General features: G+C 47.2%; 1 long non-coding RNA gene across 3 annotated transcripts in view; it reads right to left on the bottom strand.

Moving 5' to 3' along the window:
* Positions 1-3,616: 3,616 nt before the first annotated feature.
* Gm13010 overlaps positions 3,617-13,802 on the bottom strand; it is a 30,562-nt gene continuing 20,376 nt past the window's right edge. For 2 of the 3 annotated variants that reach the window (XR_881513.1, XR_881514.2), the window contains exons 2-3: positions 4,451-4,978; positions 3,617-3,731 (exon numbers count right to left, since the gene is read on the bottom strand). This is a non-coding gene — a long non-coding RNA (predicted gene 13010). Of the gene's footprint in view, positions 3,732-4,450; positions 4,979-5,078; positions 5,236-5,405; positions 5,440-13,802 lie in introns of those variants that run through there. The other variant, XR_881512.1, reaches the window with a different exon arrangement.

Below are 13,802 nucleotides of genomic sequence, written 5' to 3' on the forward strand. Positions count from 1 at the left end.
GAGCAGCTTGTGCACACGCAACAGAAACAGCTGTGAAAATCCTTCAACCTGGGATAAAAATAGCTGTGCCCTCCCTGTTTACTGTAGGCCTGGACAAATTTGCTCAGCTTGGATGCTCACAGCCTCTGAACTGGGGAAGAGGTTGTGAGAGCCCTGAAGAGAGCACAGGAGAGAGGGGCAGGTCCTAAGGCAGAGGACTGGAAACAGATCTCTGTGTTCAACCCAGCTCTCTGACCTCTCCGACAGATAGGACAGTGGCCTGGAGAAAAGCCAGAACTTGATCGAGGTCTGCACGTGTTCTTAGCTGGGAAGAAGCTAGTTCAAGGACACAGGAAGAGCTGAACCCACAGGAGGCCCCAACTTAACACAGAAGGCTCCCCTGCTTTTATCCGCAGGGCCTCAAACTGTGTTGCTCAGGGCATGTGACTCTAGGGGCAGGGAGTTTCGACATATGGTCTCTCTGAGGTCAACTGTCCATGACCACTTGAGCCAAGTGCTATCCTTCTCAAAGCCTGGGGAAAGATACTTCTAGCTGTACTACTGAGCAACCTTTGGGGCTCCTGGTGTAGTGGCAGCTGGAATCCTTGAGGTTAGCCCTGAAGAGGGATTTGTTTCTTCCTCTTCTTCTTCTTCTTCTTCTTCTTCTTCTTCTTCTTCTTCTTCTTCTTCTTCTTCTTCTTCTTCTTCTTCTTCTTCTTCTTCTTCTTCTTCTTCTCCTTCTCCTCCTCCTCCTCCTCCTCCTCCTCCTCCTCCTCCTCCTCCTTCTTCTTTTTCTTCTTCTTCTTCTTCTTCTTCTTCTTCTTCTTCTTCTTCTTCTTCTTCTTCTTCTTCTTCTTCTTCTTCTTCTTCTTCTTCTTCTTCTTCTTCTTCTTCTTTTCTTCTTCTAGATTTATTTATTTTATGTATATGAGTACACCGTAGATGTACAGATGGTTGTGAGCCTTCATGTGGTTGCTGGGAATTGAACTCAGGACCTCTGCTCACTTTGGCTCTGCTTGCTCTAGCCCAAAGATTTATTTATTGTTTTATGTAAGTACACTATAACTGTCTTCAGACACACCAGAAGAAGGCGTCAGATCTTATTGCGGATGATTGTGAACCACCATGTGGTTGCTGGGATTTAAACTCAGAACCTTTGGAAGCAGTCAGTGTCCTTAATCACTGAGCCATCTCTCCAGCCCAAGAGGGAGCTACCTAAGGAGAATGGAGGGGTACCATCCATTCCAGGCCCCAGACTGAAATAAAGTGAGACATCTCTTTGTGTTGTTGTTGTTGCTGTTATTTTTTTTTTTTTGAGACAGGGTTTCTCCATGTAGCCCTGGCTGTTCTGGAACTTACTCTGTAGACCAGACTGGCCCTGAACTCACTCACAGAGATCTGCCTGCCTCTGCCTCTCAGTGCTGGGATTAAAAGTGTATGTGGTGTGCTTTTTTTTTTTTTTTGGTTTTTCGAGGCAGGGATTCTCTGTATAGCCATGGCTGTCCTGGAACTCACTTTGTAGACCAGGCTGGCCTCGAACTCAAATCCACCTGGCCCTACCTCCCAAGTGCTGGGATTAAAGGCGTGTACCACCATGCTGGCTTGTGTTGTGTGTAATATTAACAAACCATGCTAATACCAGCTATGCTCCAGTAACCCAGTGTCCCCTTCCCCATTGGGAACAGCAAACCTCTGTGTCTTAGTCTTCCGTTTCGCCACAGTTCTCCTGCCTCTGAACTGCTTGCCTCTTCCCAGTCATCTGCCCCCTGAGGCTAGCCCAGTAAAATCAAAACTCCATTGTATTTTATCAGTCAGCTTTATATCAGTAAGTTCTCAATGCCCAAAATGCCCACACAAAGAACACAAGCCACGCTCCTAGATTGGACAAATTGCCCTGCATTACTCTATTGCTCTTCTATGATATCTGTTGCTACCTGTGGCTATCTCAAGCCACATGGATCCAGTATGTCCTCTTCCTCCATCTTTCTCTGTCCTTCTCCCTGTCTGTCCCTGGTCATCTCTTTCTGAAACTCTTAGCCCCGCCTTCCTTTTTCCTTGTCCAATCACAGACTCTAGCCTTAGACATCATTTGACCTCACGTGCATACAGATAGCATCTGTAGCTATGTGCTAACACCACTCTTCTCCTCTCTCTTCTCTTCTCTCCTCCCTCCTCCCTCTTCCCTCCTCTCTTCTCCTCTCCCTCCCTCTCTCTCTCTGTCTCTCTGTCTCTCTCTCTCTCTGTCTCTGCCTTTCTCAACCTCTATTACCCTCTTAACTCCCTTCCCCTTGCCCTGAATAAACTCTATTCTATACTATACCACCATGTGGCTGGTCCCTCAAGGAGAAGGGATGCCTTGGTCTGGGCCCACTGGGGCACGCCTTTCCCCCATAGCTCACCCTACCCCATATCCCCTACTCTCTTTATCTCTCTTTATCTTTTTATAAACACATCAATCAGGAGGTCTAAGTCATCCTCAACTACACAGAAAGTTCCAACCTGTTTGTGTTTTGTTTTGCTTTTGTTTTTGTGTTTTGTTTTGTTTTGTTTTGTTTTGTTTTAAGGCAGGTCTGGCTGGAGAATCAGGGAATCTGGGAGTAGGGTGGGAGGTGGGGTTGGGGGTGTGACACTTTGCTTCCAGTTCTCATTCAGTAGGAAGGAACTCTCTCATCTTCAGACTCTCCACGCCTAGCACAGAACCTGGCGCGCGCACACACACACACACACACACACAGTGTTCAACAATATTTTCCAGAGGAGGAAAAAAAATGGAATCAACAAAGCTAAAGGACCCTTTGCTATCTCCTCGCCCTCCTCGGAACCTGCCCTTGACCTTGTTGTTCATCAGGCACACGTGGAAGTCCTGTGGTGTCTCAGCAAAGCTCCGTAGCAGATGCGGATGGTGGCATCCAGAAGTGTGGACACTGGGGGACTGGAAGAGATAGTCTGTGATAAGCCAGTCCCCAGAACCGAGACGGGAGGTGGGGGTACACACTCTTGCCTACTTAGTCTACATCGGTATCTCAGCTCTCAGAACACTCAAATAAAATAAAATAAAATAAAATAAAATAAAATAAAATAAAATAAAATAAAATAAAATAAAATAAAATAAAAAAGTCAAAGCTGTCCAAGGGGCAAAAACAGGTGAGTTTGAAGCAAGCCTGATCTACATATCAAATGTCAGGCAAGTCGGGGCTACACAGTGAGACCCTGCCTCAAAACAAAATATAACAAAGCTGGATTAGGTGGTGGCAATGTCCGTAATGTCATCCCTTAGGAAGCTGAGGCAAGAAAAACTCTTCAAGTTTGGGGCCAACCAGGACTACACAGTGAGACCCTTTCTCAGGGGAAAAAAGATGGGGGGAAAATGGAGCAGTAGTTAGAGTGTGTGCTGCACAGTGAGGACCCGAGTTCAAATCCCCGACTCCCACATAAATGCTGGGTGGGTGTTGCATGTCTCCTGTAATTTCAGCCTTCAAAGCAAGCCAGGGAATCCCAAGACAGGCTGACTAGTCAGACAAACCGCATCAGCAAACCAGCAAACTCTGGGTTTGATTGAGAAACCTTGCCTTATGATGGGGTGTCTACCTTAGTTACTGTCCTAGTGCTGTGAAGAAACACATGAGCACGGCAACTCTTAGAAGTGAAAGTATTTAATTGAGGGCTTGTTGACAGTCCATGATTATCACGTCGGGGAGCATGGCAGCAGGCAGACATGATGCTGGAGTGGGGGCTGTGAGCTACATCCTGATCTGCAGACAGAGAGAGCAGGGAGAGTTTATCTGCTGACCTGGCTTTTCAAACATCAATGTCCACCCCCAGAAATTCACTTCCTCCAGCAAGGCCACACCTCTTCCTGAAGGTCCTGAGTTCAAATCCCAGAAACCACATGGTGGCTCACAATCTCCCACAATGAGATCTGACGCCCCCTTCTGGTGTGTCTGAAGACAGCTACAGTGTACCTATTTATAGTAATAATAGCGGGGCCAACAAGAGCAAGTGGGCTTGACTGGAGTGAGCAGAGATCCTAAAATTCAATTCCCAACAACCACATGAAGGCTCACAACCATCTGTACAGCTACAGTGTACTCATATACATTAAATAAATAAATAAATAAATACATTGAGAGAGAGAGACAGAGAGAGAGAGAATTGGGAACTAGGACAAAATTCAAATGACTTTTTCCTGTAGGAGTTCTCAGAGCGTGTCCTGTGCTGTATTCACTGTGAATCACACATTTGGGAGGTTTATGCCTGGAACCTGCTGGCACTTGGTTGCTCTTAGTTCCCCAGCTACCAATCCTGCCCCTCCCAGATTGGCAGTCACCTGGTGTGTGTGTGTGTGTGTGTGTGTGTGTGTGTGTGTGTGTGTGTGTGTGTGTTTAAGAACACCTAAGATTAAGCAAGCCCCCATCTGTGGCTTCTAGACCTGGGATGTGCACAGGTGGCCCTTGTCCCAAGGAAGGCTTACCTCAGTGGGAACCGGAAGGCGTTGGGCAATGTGCTCAGGCAGTCTTTTTCCACAGCGGGTGCCATGCCTTCTGGAGGCTTGGCAGGGTTAGGGTGGAGGTAGAGGTCCACTCCTCATGTTCTCTCAGCCACGTGCACACTCCACAGCTGCTCGCCAGAGTCTTGAGAGGTGCCAGGGTGCTCCTGGTTACATGGTGGTGCTCCGAGAAGGACGACAGTGGGGAATGGGGGGTGTTGATGCTCCTTAAGCCCTGTGGCTCACCCAGCTTCTCTCCAAAGTCCCTGGCTCCACCTACAACCTTCTTTCTAGGTGATCTCTTACTCCACAAAGCTCCCCCTCCCTCTGCCCCTTCAGGCCTGGAGTGTTATAGGCTCCGCACTGTTGTGAGCCTCGGAGGCCTCACTGCCACTGTGGCTTTTCCCCACCTTTGCCTCCTATGATTAAGCCTTCCAGGAAACTCCTCAGAACCGTCATTTGTTCCCTCCAAGGCCTTGGCTTGATGCAGGTTTGGACAAATGAAGCGGAGACCTAAAATAAGATAACATGAGATGAAGGGCAAGTGAGCTAGTCTAACAAGTAAAGGTACCAGCCCCAAGCCTGGCAACCTGAGGTGACCCCTGAAACATACATGATCTAGTTAGGTTTCTCTTGCTTGATAAAACACCACGATCACAGAGCAACTAGGGAAGGAAAGGGTTTCTTTTATTTTACAGCGTGTAGCCCATCATCCAAGTAATGGCAGGAACTCAAGGCAGGAGCCTGGAGGCCTGAACTGATGCAGAAGCCTGGGGAGAGAAGGGATGCTCTTTATGGCTTGCTCAGCCTGTCTTCTTATACCTTCCAGGACCACCAGATCAAAGGTGGCTCTGCCTCCAAGACCTGGGTCCTCCCACATCAATCACTAAGCAAGACAATATTCCACAGACTCGCCTACAGGCCAGTCTTACAGACTCACTTTCTCAAACATGAGTCTCTCTTCCCAAATGGCAATAGCCTGTGTCGATTTAAAAAAAAAAAAAAAAAGGTGGTGGCACACGCCTTTCATCCCAGCACTGGAGAAGCAGAGGCTGGCAGTTCTCTGAATTCAAGACCAGAGGGAGTTCCAGGAGAGTCAAGGCTACACAGAGAAACCTTGTCCTGGCAAAACAAACAAAGCAAAACTTAATCAGCACACCACATAAAGGTGGATAAAAAGAACCAACTCCACAAAGTTGCCTGTTGATCTCCACAGCAAACATGTCTACACACACACACACAAACACAGAAACACTTCAAGAGAGAGGAAGCCAGGCCTGGTGCATATCTGTAATCCAAGAACTTGGATGACAAAGGCAGGAGGATCAGAATTCAGGTTTGCCTCAGCCACATAGTGAGTTCACAGTCACCACAGAACGCTTGAGATGCTGAAACAAACACCTTCCCTCTGATATCCGGGCCATGCCGGCATCGAACCCTCGTGTGCTTCATCGAAGACCCCTGCATAGCCTCAGGGGTCTGACCTGCCTAGAGACAACAGGCGATGAAGACAAAGCAGACATATAGACGCAGCCTGGGTTGGATGGCTGCGCTCTCAGATGAGGAAGTCCCAACACCCTGACAGCTCAATGTGCTTATCATGTAGATTTGAACAGAGGCAGGGGAGTGGCATACAGCTGGACTCATTACTCACAGATGAACAAGGAGGTGGGTGGGGTTTATGGTATACAGCTGGATCAAGAAGACAAGAGTTAGCCAACTTCCATAGGAGCAGTCTCTATAGGGGGCAGCCAGGCAGTAAACTTCCAAGGAAGCAAGCTACCAGAGACATATTCTGCACAATCTATCAACATCCACACTCAGACCAGAAGGGAAAGCGCTACGATTCTCCTATGGGTCTGAGGCCTGGGTCCTTGACATGGGTGGCTCATGCCAACAACACAAACTCAGGACTTCACACACTCAGGACTTCCTCTACTCCCCATATTCCCTAATACTGTCTGCCTATCTCATGCTCCTCCCACCCCAGGGCCATCCTCCCCAATAAAACGTTTGCTGTGGGGTCAAGTTGTGACCTCCCCAGAACTCCTTGTTGAAATCCTATCCCACGTCCCAAGCTAGAAGTCCAGGGGCTTGTTGGGTAATGACGTAGCCCATTGCCGAGGTGATCAACTTAGATACAGGACTGGGCCTGTGGCTCAGTTGGTAGAGTGCTCGCTTTTTGGTAGATTTGATCCCAACACACATGTAGCTGTGTGTGCTGACTCCTGCCTATAACCCTACGCTGGGAAAACAGGAAGAGGACCAAGAACTGAAGGTGATTCTGAGCTTCTTGGTGACCTTGAGGCCATCCTGGGCCACATAAGACCCTGCCTCAAAAAATTAATAATAAACATTTGAAAAGAGGGGGGAAAGGAAGAGGAAGAGGAGGAGAAGGAGAAAAAGAAAGAGGAGGAAGAGGGGAAAAGATTTGCTGTGGGTTAAAGGTTTAGTGCCATCAAATCATAATCTGCCGTCCACTGTCTTGAGAGTATGACAAGAGACCTCATGGATCCTGGCTGGAATACGCAGTCAGGCAGAAGCGCTGACCTCATGGCTAAGAAACAAACGGAGAAGGAAGAGACAGGGGTCCCATTATCTTCTCTTGTGACACACCCTCAGTGATCCAAAAACTCCCCTGGCTCACTGGCGACCTCACAACTTAAAAGCTCTACCTCTTGGCCTGGAAAAATGGCCTAGCGGGTTAAGGTGCCACCAAGCCTGATGACCTGAGCTCACCCTGAAATCCACATGGTGGCAGGGAGAAGTGTTGCCTGAGAGCTGTCCTTGCTGTCCTCGATGTCCTCTGACCTCCAAACGTGAGCAGTAACACGCATGCCACACACACACACACACACACACACACACACTCCCATACATACACACACAAACACACACATACATACACACATGCACACACACAACCCCCACACACACCCCAATATACACACACACAAACATACCCATACATGCACACCCATACACACACACCCATACACACACACCCATACACACACACACAATCCCATATATATATACACACAAACACACACATATATACACACACATAAACTCCCAGCCCCCCCACACACACCAGTACACACACACACACACACACACAATGTGTAAACTGAAGTTTTAGCACATTCCCAACACCTTCTTTGTTTGCATTTAACATCCAAACCTAAGTATCCCAGAGCCTCAGGACGTACTCTTTATAAAAAAAAAAAAAAAAATTAAGGCTGGGAGTGGTGGCACACACCTTTAATCCCAGTACTCGGGAGGCAGAGACAGGCGGATTTCTGAGTTGGAGGCCAGCCTGGTCTACAAAGTGAGTTCCAGGACAGCCAGGGCTATACAGAGAAACCCTGTCTCGAAAAACCAAAATAATAATAATAATAATAATAATAATAATAATAATAATAATAATAAATGATGTATTTTTATTTCGTGTGTATTACTCTTTAGCATGCATGTACGTCTATGTGAGGGTGTCAGGTTCCCTGGAGTTGCAGTTGCAGACATCTGTGAGCTGCCATGTGGATGCTGGAAATTGAACATGGATTCTCTAGAAGAGCAGACAGTGCTCCTAACCATTGAGCTGTCTCTCCAGGCTGAGGATATACTCATATTTGGAAATTGTATTGGAGTGAACGTCTTAGGGTTGGGGCTCATCCAATATACTGGGACACAGAGACATACATAATAAGAAGGTAGCTGTCTATGCGTCATGGATAGAGACCAGTCACAGGTTCTTCGCTCCGAGGGCTCAGAAAGGACCAATCTTATGGAATGTCCTAGTTAGCTTTACTGCCAATTTGGCACAGCCTGGTGTCATCCGAGGTACAGTTCCCTAAAGGAGACTGGCCTATGGGCATCCCTCTCAGGGGGGTTGTTCGATTGTTAATAGATAAACGAGGGTCGCGCTCACTGTGACTGATACTATTCCTTGGACAGGTGGCCCTGGGCTGGAGAAGCAAGTTAGCTAAAGGGTTAGAAATCAGCTGAGGGATGGCTCAGCTGATAAAAGTTCTTGCTGCTCTTGCAGAGGATCCAGATTTTGTTCCCAGCGCCCTAGTGGCAGCTCACAGTCCCCTGTCATTCTAGTTCCAGGGAACCTGATGCCCTCTTCTGGCCTCTGAGGACATGTCATGCACATGGTATATTTACATACATTCAGGCTAAACACTCATACACATAAAAAAGAAAGAAAGAAAGAAAGAAAGAAAGAAAGAAAGAAAGAAAGAAAGAAAGAAAGAAAGAAAGAAAGAAAGAAAGAAAGAAAGAAAGAAAGAAAAACACTGCTGATCAGGAATACTGAGAAGCAGTGTTCCTCCATGGTCCCTGCTTCGAGCTCCTGCCTTGGCTTGCGTCAGTGACAGACTATAACCTGTGAGCTGAAATAAACTCTTTCCTTCCGGAAGTTGCTTTTAGTCAGAGTAGCTGTGTTTGTTTGTTTGTTTGTTTGTTGTAATCTTTTGAGGCAGGGTCTTACTCTGTAGCCCGGGCTGGACTGGAACTCATAGACCAGGCTGGCCCGAAACTTACGGAGATCATCTGTGTGCCTCTGCTGGCTAAGCACCAGAGTTGACGATGTGCCAGGCCCAGCTTGGTCACAGTGTTTTGTCAGAGCAATGGACAAAATGAAACTAGGTTAGGGACAACAAGATGCCACTTTGCCTTTCTATGTCTGGTCTCTGGGTCAGCAAGAAAAACAATCTACAGTTGTGGCAACATCATTGTCCAATGTCTTGGCTCACACCTGACATCCCAGCGTTTGGAAGATGGAGGCAGGCATCAGATCCCATTATAGGTGATTGTGAGCCACCATGTGGTTGCTGGGAATTGAACTCAGGACCTCTAGGAAGAGCAGTCGATGCTCTTAACCGCTGAGCCATCTCTCCAGCCCAAGATTTAAAATGTTTAATGTGTATTTGTCTGTGCTGAGTGTGTGCCATGGATGCATGGATGCCTGTGGAGGCCAGAAGAGGGCTGGAGCTACAGGTGATTGCGAGCTTCCCCCCATGAATGCTGGAGACAAAGGCCAGCTTACAGCAAGCACTCTTCACTGCTGAGGCATCTCTCCACCCCCAAAGCATCATTTTTTTTAAATTATTGTTTTTATTTTGTATGTGTGCAGGCAAAGCATGCATGTTTACAGTCCATGCGGGCTGAAAGGGACTATTAGATTCCCTGAACCCGGAGTTATAGATGGTTGTGTGCTGCCACGTGGTTGCTGGGAATTGAACCCAGGTCCTCTGGAAGAACAGCCAGTGCTCTCAGTCACTCAGCCGTCTCTCCAGCTCTAGAAGCAATATTATTCTTGGCTACATATTCAGGTTGAGGCCAGCTTCAAAACAAAAACTTTAAAAAGCCACAAAAAATCCCACAAAAAAACAACATTAAGAAAAAAAAATCACAATGGACCATGGAAAAGAGCTGATTGGAAAACAGCTGTAGGAGAAGCAAGTCGAGCATCCTAGGGGAAACAAGATTCAGCAGGAGCTCCAGGTGTCCAGGGTCAAAGCAGTTAAGGGCAGATGAGCCAGGGTTGGAGCAATGGCTCGCTGGTTAAGAGCACCCACGCAGCAGCTCATGGGCTGTAACTCCAGTTCCAGGGCCTCTGAGTCCGTTTCTGGCTTCACCACATGCAAGTGGTGCATGGACATACGTGCAAGAAACACACACAAACATATATGTATATACACATATACATACATGTGTATATATATGTATATGTGTATATATGCATATATATACATATATATGTATATATATATACATACACACACACACACACACACACACACACACACACACATATATATATATAATGTTTAGGGCAGAGTGAGGATGAGGGAGCTTTTGAGAAAGACAGATCCTGGGACTAACCAAGGAAAGGCCTGACTGTGTCCCAGGTCACAGCCACTGCATGAAGCCTCGGTGTATATTCAGTGACTAGCCACAGAGCACACATGCATGATGCTTCAGGATACGGCCACGCATTGATTCCCACCAGCTCTGCACACGCTCACACTCCTGGAGAGTGCCATATTGGTTTTTGATTGGTTGGTTGTTTTGTTTAGTTTTGAGACAGAGTCTCGGTCATTAATAACTACATAGCCCAGGCTAGTCTTACACTCACTTGTCTGCCATAGTCCACTTTGGCCGTCAGCAAGTGTATTCCCATTGCATTTTTACTCTGCCCTTTAGCTGAGATGCTAAGCATTTTCTACAAGAGCCCCGTTCTTAGATATCCCTAAGGTGGACTTGAGGGTAGACATTGCAGGGGAAGTGGAGCATCTTCTTTGGAAAGGGCATCTGGGATTATCCAGCTCCAATGTAATTACCAAGTGACCAGCAGGGGGTGCCCAAGAGCCACAGTCGTCTCCAGGAATTTTCAACTGGCTTGCTTTCTGTAAGGTGTTCCAGGGAGATAAAAGGTATCCCAACTTACTCATGGAGGGTAAATTGAGTTAGGTGTGGTGGTGTACACCTGTGATGTCAGCACTTGGGGCAGAGGGGTGGAGGCAGAAAGATCGGAAGTTAAAGGTCATCCTGCTTACGTAGGGAATTGGCGGACAACCTGAGCTACACGAGACCCTGTCTCAAAACGTAAACAAAGACAGTGCGCATCAATGATTGGAAGCAGCTTGAATACATATGGCAGAGGGCTGGGTTGTGGTACCCATGGCGAGCGCAGCACTAAACACTTCAACTGGCTCAGCTAGAGGCACCTGTATGGTTACAGCCACTTTGCAGAAGTATTCCACAGAACATGAAAACAAATTACTGAGCAATGCACCCCGTAAATGTCAAAATACAGGGGGCATTTGCATACATGCGAATCAGTGCTGTGCCGAGTATAGCAAGGGGAGGGATGGGATAAATAAATATGCATAAGGAGATAATCAAAGATGGAGAGATGGCTCAGTGGTTAAGAGCACTGACTGCTCTTCCAGAGGTCCTGAGTTCAATTTCCAGCAACCACATGGTGGCTCATAACCATCTGTAATGGGACCTGACACCCTCTTCTGGTATAGCTGAAGACAGCGACAGTGTACTCACATACATAAAATAAATCTTAAAAAAAGGGGGGGGGGCTGGAGAGATGGCTCAGTGGTTAAGAGCACTGACTGCTGTTCCGAAGGTCCTGAGTTCAAATCCCAGCAACCACATGGTGGCTCACAACCATTCGTAATGGGATCTGATGCCCTCTTCTGGTGTGTCTGAAGACAGCTACAAAGTACTCATATACATAAAATAAATAAATCTTTAAAAAAAAAAAAAAACAGGTGATGCCAGCCAAAAAGGAGGGGAGGGAATGGGGTTGGCCAGGGCTGCAGACAGCTACTGTATCTAGAAGCTGAACTTGTTTTGAGTCCTTCAAAATGAAACAGGAAGGGAACTAAACAGACCTTTGCTGTTTAGAACCCTACATCAACCTTGACTAGGGAGCAGGATGAGGCTCAGGGAGGCAGGGAGATGAGGGGAAGCCCCCCACCCACCTCTTAAGAAGCAGAGATGAGAACATACCCAGGTAGCCTGACCCAGCAGCCTTCCATGGCAAACAGGATGATTTAGTGTTTGTTGAGTGGCTGATGGGGCGTACAGGGCTAAAGAAGGCACTGAGGGGACCTCAGAACTTAGGCCCAGGCCAAGCCTGAGGCAGGCTTCCGGTCTTTAGCTATGTTCTCTGAACTCTCCTGGTGGATGGTCAGGTTGGGACAAGGCTTCTGATTCAAGAAGTGGAACCTTGGAGCCAGCAAGTTGAGATCCCAGCCTCCCTGACGGGGAACCTTACCACAGACTCCCAGCTCATCGGCAGTGGCTGTTTTCCAGGACATGGCTTGGCAGCCATTCATTCTGTCTTTCCTACATGCTAACATCTGTACTGGACACTGGGGATGCAGGAGTACCGCCCAAGGCCTCAGTGGCTCTCAGCAGGACACACCATTGTAAGTGTGGCAGGAAGAAAGCAAACTCTATCTATGTTGAAGGTGCCAGTGCCCAAGAATCATGCGTTGGACACTTATGAATCCCCAAATTCATATGTTGCTGTTCGGAGGTCAGACCATTGGACGGTCATTGGGATTGGGTGAGGTTGTCGGGCAGTGGTAGGGCACAACTTTAGTCCCAGCACTCAGAAGGCAGAGGCAGGTTTGGATCTCTGAGTTACAGGCCAACCTGCTCTACAGAGCAAGTTTCAGGACAGTTAGGGCCACACAGAAAACAAAACACGCACACCACCATACCCAGTTTTGATCTTCCTTTAATTAAAGTTGTGAGGACTGGAGACGCTGCTCAGTGGGTGGAGAGCTTGCCTAACATGGCGTGAAGTCCCAGGTTCAATCCCCAGCTTTTCATAAAACTGGACGTGGTGATGCACACCTCAAATCTCAGCATGTCAGAGGTGTTCAGGAGTTAAAGGTCATCCTTAGTTGCATAGCGACTTTAAAGCTAGCTGGGACATATGAGGCCTTGTCTCAAAACAAATAAGTAAACAAATAGGGCCTGGGAGATGGCTCTGAAAGTAAAGGCACTTTTCCTGCAAACCTTATGACCTGTGTTTCATCCCTGGAACCTATGTGGTAGAAAGTGAAACTGACTCAAGCGATCCTCTGACCTCCTCATTTGTACTGTGGGAGGCACATGCCTACCCACAACACACAAATGCACACACACACACACACACACACACGTTGCACACGCATACATGAAATAAATAGATAAGTGTAAATTAACATTTTTAATCTCATGAGACCTGGTCTCAAAAAACCAAAATAAAAGTGTCTATCTTCTGAGTGTTTCTTTTATGTATTCGTGTATTGTGCTGGCATACATATGTGTGCATCATACATGTGCATGCAGTGCCCACAGAGGCCAGAGAGGATATCAGATCTGCTGGAACTGGAGTTGCTGATGGTTATCATAAAGGGCTATGAGGATCGGGTTGTAGAGAGAGGTCAGGGTTTGCATATGCTCGGCCCAGGGAGCGGCACAATTAGAAGGTGTGGCCTTGTTGGAGTAGGTGTGTGTGTCACTGTGGATGTGGGCTTTAAGACTCTCATCCTAGCTGCCTGGAAGCCAGTATTCTGCTAGCAGTCTTCAGATGAAGATGTAGAACTCTCAGCTCCTCCTGTACCATGCCTGCCTGGATGCTGCCATGCTCCCATCTTGACATCTCTTCAGTCCCCATAATCAAGGTTTTAATAAAGGAAGGAAGGCAGGCGGGAAGGAGGGAAGAAAGAAAGAAAGAAAGAAAGAAAGAAAGAAAGAAAGAAAGAAAGAAAGAAAGAAAGAAAGAAAGAAAGAAAGAAAGGAAGAAAGGAAGGAA

This window comes from Mus musculus, chromosome 4 (genome assembly GCF_000001635.26).
Source record: "Mus musculus strain C57BL/6J chromosome 4, GRCm38.p6 C57BL/6J".
In the NCBI taxonomy this organism is placed as follows: Eukaryota; Metazoa; Chordata; class Mammalia; order Rodentia; family Muridae; genus Mus; species Mus musculus.